Here is an 18,233-nt window from a genome sequence, read left to right as displayed (position 1 = left end):
GGCTGGACGAGATGCAGAGAGGGAGAGAAAGTGGAGACGCTGCCCCAGGAGGAGCTTGAGAGGATCCTGTCCCAGGACAGCTACAGCACTTACGACATGGTCCAGCTGGTGGCGCACGCCTTAAATGCTGCGCACTCATCCGGATCCAAGTGGATGGCAAGGCTGGATGGTGGCAAGGCAGAGGTTCAAAGGCTACAGCCATGGCAGGTATTTCCTCCCCGCCCCCAGTCAGCTTCAGTTTAAGCTACAGTCAAGGCCATAGAATCATAGAAATGCCCCCCGCACCCAAATTGCCCAGCTAGGACAGGCCATGGTCAGCGGCCACAGAATGGTGACTGACTGTGTGGGGTGGAGGCAGGAAAAGTGTGTGTATGGGAAAGCAGGACTGTGTCTTCTGGAGGAGGGCATGTCTGATGGACTAGAAGAGTAAAGAGGAGCACAGCCACACTGCAACATTTTGTTGCAGGACAGAGTTAGTCGCTATTGGCCCTGTTGTCTGGGGCTTATGACTGTTGCAGTCTAAGTCATCTGGAGGGCACCAAGTTGCCCCCCTGGTTCATTTAAGAACCTGACAATTGGTGTCAGTAAACAGTGTCCAAATCTGTTATGTCGAGGGGCCTATCTCACTTTGCCCCATGGTAGGACACGATTCTGCTTTGTGTTTTCTCTGTCACTCTAGTTCCACACTTTCTCAAGAGAAATCCAGTTTCGGAACACTTCTGTGAGCGGCCTGTACGAGGATGAGACTGGCGAGCTGGCAGCCGACTTTGATATTGTGAACTGGATGCAGTTTCCCAACAACACTCCTGGTAGAGTGAAAACTGGGAGAATTGAGACAGGCGTCCCCTGGCCTGAAGTTCACCATTAACCCGGAAGCCATTGTGTGGCCCTCAGGGTTTAATAAGGTAGGGGAAATTGTTGCTGTTGTTCAGTCATTCAGTCGTGTCCGACTCTTCGTGACCCCATGGACCATAGCACACCAGGCCTTCCTGTCCTCCGCTCTCTCCTGGAGTGTGCTCAAATTCATATTCATTGCATCGGTGATGCTATCTAGCCATCTCATCCTCTGCCGTCCCCTTCTCCTTTTGCCTTCAATCTTTCCCAGCATCAAGGTCTTTTCCAGGGAGTTTTCTCTTCACATTAGGTGGGCAAAATATTTGAGCTTCAGCTTCAGGATCTCTCCTTCCAATGAGCAGTCAGGGTTGATTTCCTTTAGGATGGATTGATTTGACCTCCTTGCAGTCCAGGGCACTCGTAAGAGTCTTCTCCAGCACCACAGTTCAAAAGCATCAATTCTTTGGCGCTCAGCCTTCCTTATAGTCCAGCTCTCACAGCCATACATTACTACTGGGAAAACCATAGCTTTGATTATACGAACCTTTGTCGGCAAGGTGATGTCTCTGCATGTTTTTAAATTGCACCAGCCCTCTGATAATCCTTCCTTTGCCCTCTGTGAAGAAATCTGCTTTAATTTACATGGATGTGTGTATTACACACATATACACCAAACACATACATAAGGGATCTTTTGGCATTGAACTTAGGAAAACATGAAACTGCCTCAAAAGCCGAGATAGGCAGAGAACATAACATGGTCCCTGAAAGCAATTCTTTGTTTTATTAAAGAAGAATTTAAAATGAATCCTAGAATCCTAGAATAGTAGAATAGTAGTGTTGGAAGGGGCCTGTAAGACCATCGACTCCAACCTCCTGCTCAGTGCAGGAAGCCAAGTCAAAGTCCCTGATAGATGGCTGTCCAGCCTCATCTTGAAGGCCTCCAGTGTGGAAGAGCCCACCACCTCCCTAGGTCATTGGTTCCATTGTTGTATTGCTCTAACAGTCAGGAGGTTTCTCCTGATGTTCAGCCAAAATCTGGCTTCCTCTAACTTGAGCCCATGATTCCGTGTCCTGCACTCTGGGATGATCGAGAAGAGATCATGGCCTTCCTCTCTGGGAAAACCTTTCAAGTACTTGAAGTGCGCTGTCATCTCTCCCCTCTGTCTTCTCTTCTCCAGGGTAAACCCAGTTCCAGTTCTCTCAGTCTGTCCTCACAGGGCTTTGTTTCCAGTCCCCTGATCATCTTCGTTGCCCTCCTCTGAACACTCTCCAGTTTGTCTGCATCCTTCTTAAAATGTGGTGCCCAATCAAGCTCAGGGGAGTTAGAGCCATACATACAGCAGAGGAATTACAGGTATACATTGATGCTGACTGGGTTCGCATGACACACTAAGCCATGATGGTTTATTTTCCAGAAAAAGCCATGATGGGTTAGCATGCTGTCGATGGGATGTCTGTTCCCCGTCCCGCCGTGGTGGTTTGCTTCCCCCCAACAGCCCACCCAGAGGACTCATGGTCTGCAGTGGTGGTTATTCCCTGCACCCTTTTGTCGACAGAGATAGTCTTGCTACAGTTATCCATGCTCTGATAACTGGTCGTCTGGATTACTACTGTGCATTATACATGGGGCTGCCTTTGAGAACGGTCTGGAAACTTCAGCTTGTCCAAAACAGGGCAGCAAGATTGTGGACAGGGGCTGGCCAATGACATCACATGACGCCAGTACTTTTCCAGCTGCACTGGCTACCAGTCCACTTCTGGGCCCAATTCAAAGTGCTGGTATTAACATTCAAAGCCCTCAATGGCTTGGGGCCAGGTCACCTGAAGGATCGCCTCCTCCCATATGCGCCTGCCCAGACCCTAAGATCATCCTCGGGGTCCTCCTGCATGAACCCCGGCCAAAGGAAGTGAGGCGGGTGGCTACCAGGAAGAGGGTCTTTTCTGCTGTGGCACCCTGGCTGTGGAATGAGCTCCTTAGAGACGTTCTCCTGGCGGCTATGTTGTGCTCCTTCCAGTGCCAGGTGAAAACCTTTTTGCTCTCCCAGTGTTGTAGCTTCCTCATCTTTTAGCTCTGGTGTTTTAAATCTGTATTGCAAATTTCTGCGTTGCTGCTAGGTTTTATTCTGGTTGTACTGTTATACTGTGGTTTTAAGCTTTCATATTTCATTTTGTTTTATGCTGCACTCTGTGGTTTTAATTTTTATGAACCACCCACAGACATTATTCCGATCTATCTGCTGTGTGAAATGCTGGCATAGCACTATAATGTGCTATATTGACACCGCCATCTAGTGGCTACAAATTGAAACACACAGAAACATATAGAACTTGCTGAGGAAGGACTTTCCTTGATTCAGACCATGTGTTCGTCATGTAAAGAAGCCCATCGTAATCCTGCAAAGAAACTGAAAGCAGAAAGCCCCAGTAAGGATGCAAGTTTTTTGCTTAATGTAGAGAAGCTCAGGCAGAGGGCCAAATTCAATTTTGGAGAAGCTTGGGGGGAGGGGAAGATTCCAGAGGGGGGGCAAAGGCCAAAGGGGCTGGGCCAAATGAAAAGGAACATGATGAAAATACCCCAAATACCAGCATATTTTACCTTCAAGTTCTTACTACCAGGAACTAAGCATTAGGAGAGCATTTCCAACTGTTCGAATGGGGAAAATCTGCACCAATGCTAGGAAGCCACCAACCAGTAGTTGGGGAAAAATGGGTGGGGCCATCTGGGCCACCCCAGAAGGCTGGATTGGATCCGAGGTGGGCTGGATATAGCTCCTGGGCATGAGGTTCCACGTTCCCACATCCCTGCTATACACACTTCCATGGGAGTAAATCTGATTGAACTCAATCGGGCTTCCTGCTCTCCCTGTGAAGTTCAGGCAGGGGGGGGAGGCTTCCCGCCTCGCCCGGCTGAAATTCAGGCTGGGGGGGAGGCTTCCTGCCTTGCCCAGCTGAAATTCAGGCCGGGGAGGAGGTGCCTCGCCTCGCCCGGCCGTGAAATTAAAAGTTAAAAAAAAAAAACGCCCCCATGATAGGCTACGTGACGATTAACGTAGCCTATCACGGCTAGATCTGCAAAGTCAGCCGTGATAGGTTACGTAAAGCATCACGTAGCCTATCACGGGTGACTTTAAAAAAAAAAAAGCGCGTACGCAAATGGCGGCCCCCATAGGGAGCCGCCATTCGCGTTCCTTATTTGGTCGCTGTAGTCTACGTAAAGATTTACGTAGACTATGGCGAAAATAAGGGCAACACAAATAGCGTTGCCCTTATTTTCGCCGTTGTCTACGTAATCTTTACGTAGACTACAGCGACCAAATAAGGAACGTGAATGGCGGCTCCCTATGGGGGCCGCCATTAGCCGTACGCGCTTTTTTTTTTTTTTAAGTCAACCGTGATAGGCTACGTAACGATTAACGTAGCCTATCACGGCTAGATTTGCAAAGTCAGCTGTGATCAGCTACGTAAATCGTCACGTAGCCTATCACGGGGCGTTGGTTTTTTTTTTTAGTTTTATTGGAATGGCGGCGGTGGCAGCCGGTCGAAAGATCGGCTGCCGCCCCCACCCCTGACGAAGACCCGACAAACTGCCGCTGGGACCCACCGCCGGGAGGGACATTCGGGAAAGGTAAGTCCTGTCCCGGGGGGGGTGCGGGGTGCGGGGGGGTGCGGAGAATTTCTCCCCGAAACTTGTTCGGGGGGCCGAACACGTTGGCGCTCGGCCCCCCGAAGTTTCCGGGAGAAATTCTCCGCCATCCCTATTGCAGAGAGAGTTTCACACCCAGGGCCTTGGTCAGCAGCTCTGTCTCAAAGAGGTCATGAGCTTTCATTGCATTTATTTCATATCAAAAGTCTTTGGGCAGTTCAACAGCGGCCCTTCTAGTGACTGTGTACCACTAGGAGCTGCGTGTCTAGGAGCACCCTAGAATCCACTTCTATAGCACAGGGTACCCCGAAAACCTTTTCTTGATGTTCAGACCATGCCTCACTCGGTCCACATCTTGTTTGGGGGGGCAGGGAATGCATTCTTATCCCTCCCTCAGTGACTGTGAGAACATAAAAATAACAACGTGAGAAGAGGCCCGCTGGTAGGCATGGCGGAGAATTCTGCCACAGATCTCGGTGAGGCTGAATGCCAGTGCATTCGGCCCCCCAAAATCCATGGCAGAACAAAGGCCCCCCACCCCCCCATCTGTGAAATGGGCCCGGAACAGGGCACCTACCTGCTGCCATCCGCGCTGCATAGCGAATGGCGTCCGGGGCTGCGGCCGCCATTCGCTTTGTCCATATAGCCGTGATAGGCTACATAAATACTTATGTAGCCTATGACGGCTAACGCAGGGATGCCATTTGCATCCCTGCGGAAGCCGTGATAGGCTACATAAGTATTTATGTAGCCTATCACAGCAAATCTAAGGGAACGCAAATGGCAGCGGCTACGGCAGCCACCATTTGCATTCCCTTTTTTTCCCTCTGTGATAGGCTATGTAAATATTTACATAGCCTATCATGGCAAAACAGAGGGGTGCAAATGGCATAGTGGCCGCCATTTGCACCGCTCTGTTTTGCTGTGAGAAGCTACATAAATATTTACATAGCCTATCATGGCCAAAAAAGAAGGCAACGCAAATGGTGGCCGCCGTAGCCACCACCATTTGTGTTCACTGTTTTTTTTTTCATGATAGGCTACGTAAATATTTACATAGCCTATCATGGGCCAGCGCAGGGATGCAAAGGTGTCCCCTACACAGGACGCCATTTGCGTCCGCACCAGCCTGGCAATGGCTGGAGGCCCCGCTGTGGGTTGGCCGCGGAGCGGAGCCAGCCAGGCAGGATTCCGGGTGGGGGGGAATGGATCGCCTCCCCCCACTTGCAGAACCCGGTGGAGCCAGGTAAGCGGGGTTTCGTACACCCCTACCCGCTGGATAAGACCCAAGGCATGACTAGTCCAGCATCCTTTTCGCACAGGGGCCAACAAGAAGCCCCAATGGGAAACCCACAAGCAGGACAGGAGTGCAACAGAACGCTCCCACTCATCTTCCCAGCAAGTGGTCCGCAGACGCATACTGCCTCCATTACTGGGGGAAATATATAGCCATCCCGGCTACTAGCCATTGATAATGAGGGCTGCAGCTGTGAGCTCAGAGAGAACAGGGAAGCCTGGGGGCCAACAGGAGATGTAAAAATCCCTGCTTTGAAATAGGCCCTGGTGTTTCGACCCAGTGCGTCTCCCCGCCACTACTCTGTTAGATAGATAAGACATGGGGAAGGTGCCTGTGCTGAGCTGGGCTTCCTCACTCTGCACTGAAGAGGAGGAAGAAGCCAGTTCCCCTGTCCTCTGAGTACGGTGGGGCGAGGATATAATCCACACGGATGGGATGTCTAACACCGGCTTTGCTTTTGCCTTCGCTGCTGCTGTTTGTTGTTGTTGTGTTATAATGTTTGGTTACGGTTATATTTTTCAGCCACCTCGAGGGACTTTCGCACAGGGAAGTGTTGAAATAAACAAACAAACAAACACCAATTATTGCATATCGAAGGGAAATGTGAGCAATGCTGAAGCCGCTCTTCTCCTCCTCAGATGCAGACCATTGCACCAAGTGTCCAGAGGATCAGCATCCAAACGAGGCCAGAGATTATTGTGTGCCCAAGAATATAAGCTTCCTGTCCTATGGAGAACCTTTGGGGATCATCCTGGCTTCCTTTGCCCTGTTCTTGTCCTTAACGACAGGCTTGGTGTTAGGCACCTTTATTAAGTACCTCCAAACTCCAGTCATCAAAGCCAACAACCGGGACCTCTCCTACATTCTCCTCATCTCCCTCCTGCTTTCCTTCTTGACCTCCTTCCTCTTCAGCCTTTGTGGCCAGGAAGGCCAGCCAAGGAAAATGACCTGCCTCCTCCGACAAACAGCCTTCAGTCTCGTCTTCTCGGTTGCCATCTCTTCGGTGTTGGCCAAAACGATCACTGTGGTGCTGGCCTTCCTGGCCACAAAGCCAGGGAACAGGGTGAAGAGATGGCTGGGGAAGAGTTTGGCCAATGCCATTGTATTTGCCTGTTCCGCTATTCAAGCTGCCATCTGCACCATCTGGCTGGGGATCTCTCCTCCATTCCCAGACTCCAACATGCACTCCCAGCCTAGAGAGATCCTACTGCAATGCAATGATGGGTCTGATGTTATGTTTTACAGTGCTCTCAGCTACATAGGCTTCTTGGCTGGCATCTCTTTCCTTGTGGCTTTCCTAGCTAGGAAGCTGCCTGGAGCCTTCAATGAAGCCAAGTTGATCACCTTCAGCATGCTGGTCTTTTGCAGTGCTTGGGTGTCCTTTGTACCCTCCTACCTGAGCACCAAGGGGAAATGCATGGTAGCTGTGCAGGTCTTCTCTATCATGGCCTCCAGCACTGGCTTACTGGGTTGCATCTTTCTTCCCAAATGCTACATTATCATATTGAGGCCTGGTCTGAATACAAAGGAGCATCTCATCCTGAAAACTAAAGATGGCATCTGATCTTTATTCAACCCCATCAGATCAGCACCAGAAACAATAGTTCCAGTGATGGGTAACAAAACTTTCTGGAATGGATTCAGGGTCTGTTGATTTGTAGTGGCTTTGGGGGGTGAGGAAGTGCTACATGGACCCTTGGTCTGATCCCCCATGGATCTCCTGATGTTCTTACCCTTTCCTCATGTCGATATCATTTGTTGCTACCTTTCATTGCCCCAGGATGGCCTTTAGACTTCAAGGCCACAACACTGCTTGCTTGTCCTCTTTGTAACTATGTTCTGTCTCCTGAGTCAGCAAATGTCTAGTTCTTGTACCTTCCTTGGTTCCCCTTTCTATCCGTGGCTTTGCCATCTTACCTTAGTCTGCTTCTTGCCAAACCTACGCTATAGCTGTGCTATGGCACTTTATGATATGCCTTCTGTCCTCTACTATGGTTATATGGACTCATGCCATCGTTGCTGCAAGGAGAGAAAGCCCTTCAGTATTGCAAGGCAGGTGGGATCCTGCGCTCTTGCTGCTGCTGCCTTGCTGGAGCTGTACCTCCACCTGGGGGACTTCTACTCTGCCTCCTTGCAGACCCAGGTCCAGCCAACCACCACCCCACTCCCAGCTGCAACACCTGTGGGAGCTGGGGCATAAAACCTAGGCCCGGTGGGGGCGGGACCTCCGTCGGAGGGTGTCGCCGCCAAAGGGGGTGACACCAAAGGGGGTTGCCCCTTTGGGGGAGCCACTTCGGGGGAGCACGAGGGCGAGGGCTTGTCCCCCTGCTTGAAAGGAAGGAAGGGGACTGTTTGCCTCAGTGTGGCCTGCTGGACTGCCGGCATTAAATATGTGTTTTCCAATAAAGGGGGGAGGTGTTGGTACCCAGGGAACGGCCATTACAGTTCTACAGGGCAGAGGGAGATACAGAGGGGGGAGACAGTCACACTCTAAAGGCAGAGTGTGTAACAATAGGGTGCTGACTGTCCCTAAACTGTCTCCCAGTTCAAATAACCTGGATGGCCCTGGCAACAGACCCCTGGGGTTGAAACTGCTGCTGCTGAATGCCAGGTCAGTGAATGGTAAAACAACGGCTACCCAGGACTTGATCCTGGATGAGCGCACTGACCTGGCCTGTACTACAGAGACCTGGCTGGACGAAGCTGGGGGCGTTAATCTCTCTCAGCTCTGCCCTCCTGGGTTCAGCAGCAGGCAAGACCTGGGGGGCAGGGAGGTGGAGTGGCAGTGGTCTGTCGGGATTCGATCCCCCTCACCAGGTCCCCTATCCTGCAGTCTGCTGGGTTCGAGTGTGTGTATTTGAAGGTGGGTGCCCGGGACAGAAGGCTCCATGGGAGCCGCCATTTGCGTACGCGCTTTTTTTTTTTTTCAACGACACCCGTGATAGGCTACGTGACGATATACGTAGCCTATCACGGCTGACTTTGGAAATCTAGTCGTGATAGGCTACGTAAATCGTTATGTAGCCTATCACGGATGTGTGTTTTTGGTTTTTTTTACTTTTTTTTCATGGCTGGGTAGACGGGGCGCTTCTACCCGGCCTGAATTTCACTGGCGAGGGATTTGGCGCCTCCCCCCCAGCCTGAATTTTGGCCGGGCAAGGCGGGGCGCCTCCCCCCCTCGCCTGAACTTCGGTGGGAGAACTGAAGTGCCTCCCCCCCACCGCGAAGCAAGTTTCGAGAACAGGTAAGGGACTTTCGTCCATCCCTATCAGATTCACTCTGAGTTTTCTGCCAACATCGCTCCAGTCGTCTTCTCACTCGTTTCACCACTGCCAGCTCCCTAGAAAACCAGGGTGCTGGTGCAGCTCCACTTCGTGAGAAAGGACGCTCAGGAGCGATTGTGTCCACGGCCCTGGTCATTTCTCCATTCCATAATTATGGAATGGTTTATCATAACATTTTGACAAAACAGATTATTATTATTTATTTCATTTCTATACCAATAGAAATGGGATTAATCAGAGTGATCAGAGTGAGTGAAGAGGGAGAGCAAAAAGGAGTTTGCCAGGGGAGTTGCAGTGGTAGAGGAGACAAAGGCAAAACCACGAGGGGGCTGGAGGAAGCCCAGGGACTTTCCATTCTGAGTTGCCATGTGCTCCTGAGAGCTCCAATTGAATTGAAGGGGCGTGGCCTGAGTACTCTCAGCAGCTGTGTGGGCAGGGAGTTTCAGTCTGCTTCTTGTCTCCTAGTTGAGCAGAGAGCAGAGGAAGCTGCTCCTGCTGGTCTAGAGGCTATACAAGCAAGCAAGCTCCCAGAGAGTGAGAGATCAGAGCGAGTGAACAGGGAGAGCAAACAGGAGTTTGGCAGGGGAGTTTGGCAGGGGAGGTCAAGGGGGAGGTTCCTAACATCTTTTTAAAATAATCTTTTTCTTGTAACACACACTTCTATACCAGTGGGACTCTGTAGTTGACCTCCAGTGAATAGAGGACAAAGCACAGGCTATCCCAGTACAATCTGAAAGCTAGATACATAAAGGGAATTGAGACTATGGAAGGACAAAACTCTCCAGTGGGGGTGACCTGCAAGGTCTCTGTAATGTCTGTTGTCTTGCCTGAAATCAACATAGCCCACACATGCAACAAGTGCAGGTTGATCACACTGTTGGAAGAAAAAGTAAGAGGACTGGAGCGCCGAGTGTCATCCCTCAAGGGAGTAAGAGAACACGAAGGGTTCTTGGACAGAATGGTGGAACGACGGCAGCAAAGTGAAGAACAGAAGCTAGAAGAGCAACATCAAGCTGAGGCAGAAGAGGAAAATGCTTAGGTGAGGAAACATGAAGTAGAGGATACTCCTCGAAAAGGGTGATGGTTAGCAGCAGAAGAACTAGAAGTCACTCTGCACCAGTGGAAGCACTGGAACGATGGAAGTGGTTTCAGGTCCTTGAGGATGAGACTGGAGGACAGCCTGCAGAGGAAGAAATGCAGGGGACCCTGCATGAGAGCGAGCAAAATGCTGAGTGTCAGTCAAACATAGGCAATGAAACCAAGGCCTAGAAAAGGAAGAAGAGAAGAGGAGTAGTAGTGGGAGACTCCTTGCTGCGTGGGATCGAAACCCAAAACCAGGATAGAGTCTGGCAGCCCTGAATCATGGAATCATAGAATAGTAGGGTTGGAAGGGGCCTATAAGACCATCAAGTCCAACCCCCTGCTCAAGGCAGGAATCTACGTCAAAGCATCCCCGACCAGCTTCATCTTGAACGCCTCCAGTGTGGAAGAGCAACTAGCTCCCTAGGTCATTGATTCCACTGCCATATTGCTCTAACAGTCAGGAGGTTTTTCTGGATGTTCAGCTGGAATCTGGCTTCCTGTAACTTGAGCCCATTATTCCGTGTCCTGAACTCTGGGATGATCGAGAAGAGATCCTGTCCTTCCTCTCTGTGACAACCTTTCAAGTCCTTGAAGAGCGCTATCATATCTCCCCTCAGCCTTCTCTTCTCAAGGCTAAACATACCCATTTTCTTCTCTCTGAGTTTCCACCATTCACATTCCACCATGCACAAATTTCATTCTGTTGTTTTCAGCCCAGAGCTCCAGACTATCAAGATCACTTTGAATTTTGTTTCTGTCTTCCAAGGTATTATCCATCCTGCCCGATTCTGTGTCATCTGCAAATTTGATAAACAAATCAAATGTTTATCAAAACAAAATTTTGATAAACCCTGCACCTCCTCATCCAAGTAATGAATAAAAAAAGTTGAAGAGCACTGGGCCCAGGACTCAGCCCTGCACTACTCCACTCCTTACCTCTCCCAAGTCTGAGAAGGTCCCATTGATAAGCACCCTTTGAGTCCGATTCTGTCGCCAACTGTGGATCCACCGGATCGTTGTTTCATCTAGCCCACTTTGAGCTAGATCGCTCATCAGGATCTCATGGGGCACTTTGCCGAAAGCTTTGCTGAAGTCGAGGTATATGATGTCCACAGCATTCCCACAGTCCACAAGGGAGGTTATCTGATCAACAATGAGCTCAGATTAGTCTGGCACGATTTGTTCTTGACAAATCCATGTTGGCTTCGAGTGATCACGGCATTGTTTTCAAGGTGCTTCCAGATGGATTGCATTCTAATCTGCTCCAGAATTTCCCCAGGCATTGATGTCAGACTGACTGGTCTGTAGTTCGCAGGTTCCTCCTTTTTGCCCTTTTTAAAGATAGGGACAACATTAGCCCTCCTCAAGTCATCTAGCACTTCACTCGTCCTCCAGGATTTCTCAAAGTTAGAAGACAGTGGTTCTGAGAGTTCTTCTGCCAGTTCCTTTTTTACTCTAGTAATTATATGTTCCTTGCCCATATGCCTATCGATCTCAAGCTGCAATCCTGCCCCTTCAGCCTGTACTTCACCTTTGCCAGGGGGGGTCATAGACCCTCTTTCGGGGGAAGACTGAGCCAAAGTAGGAATTGAGCACTTCTGCCTTTTCTTTTATTTATTTATTTATTTATTTATTTAATTTATTAATCGCCCATCTGGCTGGTCACCCAGCCACTCTGGGCGATGTACAACACACCATAAAACAATTTAAAACAATAAAATTCTACCATAATTTTTTTTTAAAAATACCCTAACCCACCCCAAATGCCTGCCTGAACAACCACGTTTTTAATGCACGACGGAAGCTCATTAAAGAGGGGGCATGACGGAGTTCCCTAGGGAGGGAGTTCCACAGAGTGGGGGCCACCACAGAAAAGGCCCTCTCCCTCGTTCCCACCAGTCTATCTGTCCTGGCTGATGGGACAGAGAGAAGGCCATCCGAGGCTGATGTTGTTAAGCGGCCTGTCTGGTGTTGCTGGAGGCGCTCCTTAAGATAGGCTGGGCTGGAACCATATAGGGTTTTCAAGGTCAAAACCAACACCTTGAATTTGGCCCGAAAAACAACTGGTAACCAGTGCAACTCCTTCAGCACTGGAGTGATGTGATCTCGCCGGCGGCTGCTTTTAATCAGGCGAGCCGCCGCGTTCTGTACCAGCTGCAGCTTCCGAACCGTCTTCAAGGGTAACCCCACGTAGAGCGCATTACAGTAGTCTAAACGAGAGGAGACCAGGGCATGTACTACCGATGGGAGCAGATGGTCGGGAAGGAAGGGGCGCAGCCGCCGTATCAGATGGAGTTGATACAGCACTGTCCGGCTCACAGCTGACACCTGAGCCTCCATGGACAGCTGGGAGTCCAAAATGACCCCCAGGCTGCGGACCTGGACTTTCAAGGGTAGCCGTACCCCATTCAACACCAGGTCAACATCCCCCAGCCTCCTCTTGTCTTCCACCAAAAGTACCTCGGTCTTGTCAGGGTTCAGCTTCAGCTTATTCCTCCCCATCCAGCCACTCACTGTCTCCAGACATTTGGACAGGGATTCTACGGCCAACCTTGGTGATGATTTGAATGAGAGGTAGAGCTGCGTGTCATCCGCATATTGATGACACTGCACCCCAAAGCTCCTGATGATAGCCCCCAGTGGCTTCACATAGATGTTAAATAGCATCGGGGAGAGGATGGAACCCTGTGGCACCCCACAAGTAAGTGGCCATGGGTCCGAAACCTCCTCTCCCAGTGCTACCCTCTGGTACCTGAGGGAGAGGAAGGACCGGAACCACCGCAATACGGTGTCTCCAATGCCCAACCCCTCCAGGCGGTGCAGGAGGATACCGTGGTCAACGGTATCAAAAGCCGCTGAGAGGTCGAGGAGAACAAGGAAGGAGCATTCACCCCTATCCAGAGCCCTCCTCATATCATCCACCAAGGCGACCAAGGCCGTTTCTGTCCCATGCCCAGGCCTGAAGCCTGACTGAAATGGGTCTAGATTAGGGGTGGACGAAAGTGACTTACCTGTCGTGGAAGCTTGTTCGCGGTGGGGGGGGAGGCGCTTCGCTGCTCCCTCCGCGAAGTTCAGGCCGGGGGGGGAGGCTTCCCGCCTCGCCCGGCCGAAATTCAGGCCGGGGAGGAGGCTTCCCGCCTCGCCCGGCCGCGAACTCGAAAGTTTTTTTTTAAAAAAAATGCCCCCGTGATAGGCTATGTGACGATTGACGTAGCCTATCACGGCTGACTTTGCAAATCTAGCCGTGATAGGCTACGTTAATCATCACGTAGCCTATCACGGGGGCGTTTTTGTTTTTTTTTTCTTTGATTGCAATGGCAGCGGCGGCAGCTGGTCGAAAGATCAGCTGCCGCCCCCGCCCAGGACGAACACCCGCCGAACCGCCGGCCGGACCCGCTGCCGGGAGGGACATTCACCAAAGGTAAGTCCCGTCCCGGGGGGGGTGCGGGGGGTGGGGGGGCGGAGAATTTCTCCCCAAAACTTGTTCGGGGGGCCGAACACGTTGGCGCTCGGCCCCCTGAAGTTTCGGGGAGAAATTCTCCGCCATCCCTAGTCTAGATAATCAGTTTCTTCCAACTTTTCTTCGTCATCTGTGATCATTTTGCCATCCTTATTTAATAACTGAACCACCATTTCTTTCCTCCATCTTTTACTATGCAGGCAGCTGAAGAAAGCCTTTTTGTTGCTTTTAGCATCCCTCGCTAGCCTCAGCTTGTTCTCAGCTTTAGCCTTCCTGACGCCATCCCTGCAAATCTGTGCTACCTGCCTGTACTCTTCCTTTGTTGCTTGGCCTTCCTTCCACTTCTTGTATGTGTGCTTTTTTGTTTTCAGGTCATCTCTAAGCTTGTTGTGAAGCCACATTGGCTTCTTCTGTTGCCTTCCATTTTTTTCTTGTTCGAATTGTTTGTAATTGTGCCTTGAGAATTTCCTTTTTTAAAAACTCCCACCCATCCTGGACTCCTTTTCTCATTAGAGTCACTTGCCATAGGACCTTACTTATCACTGTTCTGAGATTATTAAAATTGGCTTTCCTAAAATCTAGTGTATGCATTTGGCTACACTCGGCTTTTGCTTCCTTTAGAACCAAGAACTCAAGTATAACATAATCATTTTCCCACAGAGTTCCTGTCACTGCTACTTGATCCACTAAGTCATCTCTGTTGGTTAGGATCAAGTCAAGGATAGCCAATCCTTTAGTTCCTTCCTCCACTTTTTGTAGGAGGAAGTGATCAGCAACACAAGTCAGGAATTTCTGGGAAGGGCCATGTTTTGCAGAATTTGTCTCCCAACAAATATCGGGGAAATTGAAGTCCCCCATTACTACTACATCATGCTTCCTTGAAACATTGACAATTTGCTTTTCAAAAGTTTCATCCTCATCTTCTCCTTGACTGGGTGGCTGGTAGGAGACTCTGACCATCAGGTTCCTTTTATTCTTTGCTCCATTTATTTTAACCCTGATGCTACCAAGCTCATCCTCCTGTATTTCTCTGCAGAGATAGGTATTTTTAACACACAGTGCAACAACACCTCCCTTTCCGTTCCTTCTGTTCTTTTTGAAGAAGTTATATCATTCAACTGCTGTATTCCAGTCATGGTAGTCACCCCACCAAGTTTCAGTTACAGCTATCAAATCATAATTTCACTCCCGTATCAAAAGTTCCAGTTCATTCAGTTTGTTTCCCATACTCTGGGCATTGGTATCAAAGACCATGTGCTTTATAGTCTGGCTTCCTTCCTACATGTTTGTGAAGACTATTATTGGGCACTATTAGAGCTGTTCTCCCCGTTGTGGTACATGAGCCTTCGTCCATTGTTAGCCCCAACTTTAGATCTCCCTCCCCCATAGGATTCAGTGTAAAGCCCTATATCAGAAGATATAGATAGATGGGTATCTTTAAAGTTGAGTTTATGGGGTAAGGTGAATACATTTTAGATGAATACCATACCTCGAATTATTTATGTTATCCCTGGGATCCCTATACTTATACCTGGCAAATATTTCCAAAAACATAATGCTTTGTTTCGTAAATTCCTTTGGGAGTTCCTTTCCACCAAGAATATCATTGAAAAGGATGCAAACATTTGCAACATCTACAAACATTTATTATCAGTGAATAAATATGACACAAGTGGTTTACAGCAGGAATGGAACAGGGACCTCTTTTGTTTAATCGAGGGACTGCTGTCTTGGAATCTGTATTGGACATTTCAACAGATCTTCCGTTACACCTTATCCAGCAAAAACTTTTGTTTCAGGTCTATTGGACGCCACAAAGTCTCTTTAATAAAAGCTTGTCAAATTTGGCTAATTGTTGGAGGTGGGATGCGTTAATGCTTCTCTCATTCATATGTTTTGGAAATGTCCAATGGTTGCCTCCTTTTGGAAGGAAGTTATGATATGGAGAAATCTTGTATTGGAAAGCCCTTTAATATTTGCTGCTGTAAATGCTCTTTAAAATTACTTACCTGCTTCTTGGAATGTAAGACTTAGTAGGCACAAACGGATCCTTCGCGCCCTTGTGGTTGCTGAAAGACGGATACTACAATACTGGAAGGATAAAAGCTCCCCACCTCTGATGGAATGGATTGAAGACTGAATGCTAGCAACATTTGTGGTATATAGGTGTAACATGCAAATGGACTTATCTGTGGATATTTGGTCTGCTTTTACTGAAGTTTGTGTGGAACCTATTTTTTTCCTTTTTTTTCTTTCTAGAATATTATAATATTTGAAGCTGAGGATTTCAGAATATGTTGTCATTTTTTATTTTTTATTTTATGTTTGTTTTGTTATGTTTTCTGTTTGTTTTGTTTTGTTAAAATTCAGAATAAAAAAATGATTAAAAAAAATCACATAGCAAGTGAATTTTAAATTCTTGTTGATGGAATTAATCCAAGGAAAAAAAATTGTCAACTTCAGCACTGTGTGTGAACACTACAAAAATGTCATCAATATACTGTCCATCCAAATTTAAATATTTCTGGGACGGACTGATGGATGCAGCCAGGATGACAGAATTTTCGAATGCTGACATGAAAAGACGAGCAATTCTCGGGGCAGCCGGGCTGCCCATGGCCACTCCCTTAGTCGCTAGAAAAAACTGAATGTCAAATGAAAATAATTCTTTTCTTAAATGATATCAAGTAAATCCAATGCATTTTTTATGGCGGAACCTACTAGAACTGAGTTCCAGCACGTTTTCTTTTATTAATTAGCTGTGGTAACTGAGTTCCAGCACCTTTCCCCCCAGTTTTTAGTAAGATATGTTTGTATTCTGCCCTGGTCCCCGAAATAGGGCCTGCAGCGGAGGGGCCGGGCAGAGGGGCGGGGCAGCAGCAGCAAACCTCCGGGCAGCTGGACCCAAGGCCGTTCCTCAGGATCAGGCTGCTTTGTTTCATGTGATTTGGGGCATTTCTTTGTGCTGAAAGCGTGATGGTGGGTAATATGAAAAAAAATCCCAAATTATTTCTCACCTCCTATGCCCCCCTAATAGAAATTATGTGAAGAAAGGCAAACAGTGGAATCAAATCATACCCAACCGCCCCTACGTCCTCCTGTGCTGAAGCAAGGAATGTAAGTACAAACTGGCCCAGCTATTGGACATTGGAACAAGTAAACAATTTCCGCCCAAAGTATGACTGGTTATCTGCAAAAAATGAGAAACATGGCTGCATTCAGTGCCCAAATGTTGGAACGCTTGGAACTGAGGAAAAAATGGGGATGAGAATATCCAAAGAGTGGGCAAATTATGACATCTCTGCCTATGGTGAAATGCGGAAACAACAGCTGCTACCTTTAAGGAAAAAATGAGTTGACCATAAAGAAAGTTCATGTCATAAAGCTGCTGTTAAGTTAGTGGAAGACTGGCTACTAGTCCTGAGGGCTACGTGCTACTTCCAGTAGTGGAGGCAGTGAGCTTATGTCCACCAGTTGCTGGGGAAGATGGGCGGGAGGGGCTGTTTGCGTTTGTGTCCTGCTTCTGGGTTTCTAGTCGACAGCTCTCCCTCTCCCCTTTCTCCCTCTCTCCAAATACTAGAATCTGGGCTCATCCTATGAAGCGGATTGGAGGGAGATTCAGGACTGATGAAAGGAAGGGCTTCTTCACACAGCACAGAGTTAAACTGTGGAATTTGCTACTGCAGGATGTAGTGGTGGCCACCAATCTGGATGGCTTTAGAAGGGGCTTGGACACATTCCTGGAGGAGAAGGCTCTCAATGGCTACTAGTCCTGAGGGCTCTGTGCTCCCTCCAGTACCAGAGGCAGTGAGCCTAAGTCCACCAGTTGCTGGGGAACATGGGTGAGAGGGTGCTGTTGCGCTCATGCCCTGCTTGTGGGTTCCTGGTCAACAGCTGGTTGGCCACTGTGTGATCAGATTGCTGGACTAGATGGACCCTTGGTCCGATCCAGCAGGGCTCTTCTTACGTTCTTAGGAGGATGAAAAGAGATGAGCTAGAATTTCCTTACTGCAAGATCGTGAGGAGCGGTAGAGGTTTTGCTATTCTTGCCAGCCAGCTCTCTAGCTGTTCCGACAACCCATGAAACGATCGCCCTGCTGCTGGGACAAAAACTCAATGGGTTCTCAGGGTGGCTTATTTGTGCAAAACTACCTGTGACTGGAAAACCGCTCTGGCTTCAGATGACACACTAAGCTGCTCTGAGACCCCCCATGAGGAGAGCCCACTGTGGCTTAGCGTGTCGTGAGAACAGAGTCACTAGTTTGGGGGTTCGTCGTTAACAGGGCCCCTAACCACTTGGCATTGTGTGTACGGTCATCAGGGGTGCCGTGGTGGCGGGTCGCCCCGGGACGAAGACCCGGGACTTTTTTCGAGCCAGGTCTCAGCCGGGTCCCTCCCACTCCCAGCCTACCGCTGCAGGGCAGGCGGCTGGAAGAGCCTGAGATGCTGTTGTGAGTGGGGCGGGCGCTGCTGCGGCTGCCACAACAGCGACTCTCCCCAAAGCTCCCGGCATTGGCAGGAAGAACGGCGAATGCCCCCTCCCCTGGCCTGAGAGGCCGCCTGGGCAAGGCAGCCTCACCTGGCAAAGGGCTAATTCACCCTCTCTTGCAGCCCGCCATCTGGAGAGGG

General features: G+C 49.2%; 1 protein-coding gene across 1 annotated transcript in view; it reads left to right on the top strand.

Moving 5' to 3' along the window:
* Nucleotides 1–18,233, top strand: part of LOC146356234 (uncharacterized) — a 943,348-nt gene that overhangs the window by 478,195 nt on the left and 446,920 nt on the right. The window lies entirely within an intron of this gene.

The sequence above is a fragment of the Heloderma suspectum genome, chromosome 2 (genome assembly GCF_057233095.1).
Source record: "Heloderma suspectum isolate Gila_16-S chromosome 2, 16-S_ref, whole genome shotgun sequence".
Lineage (NCBI taxonomy): Eukaryota > Metazoa > Chordata > Lepidosauria > Squamata > Helodermatidae > Heloderma > Heloderma suspectum.
The sequence above is the reverse complement of the archived record's forward strand: the minus strand, read 5'-3'. Positions and strand labels throughout refer to the sequence as shown.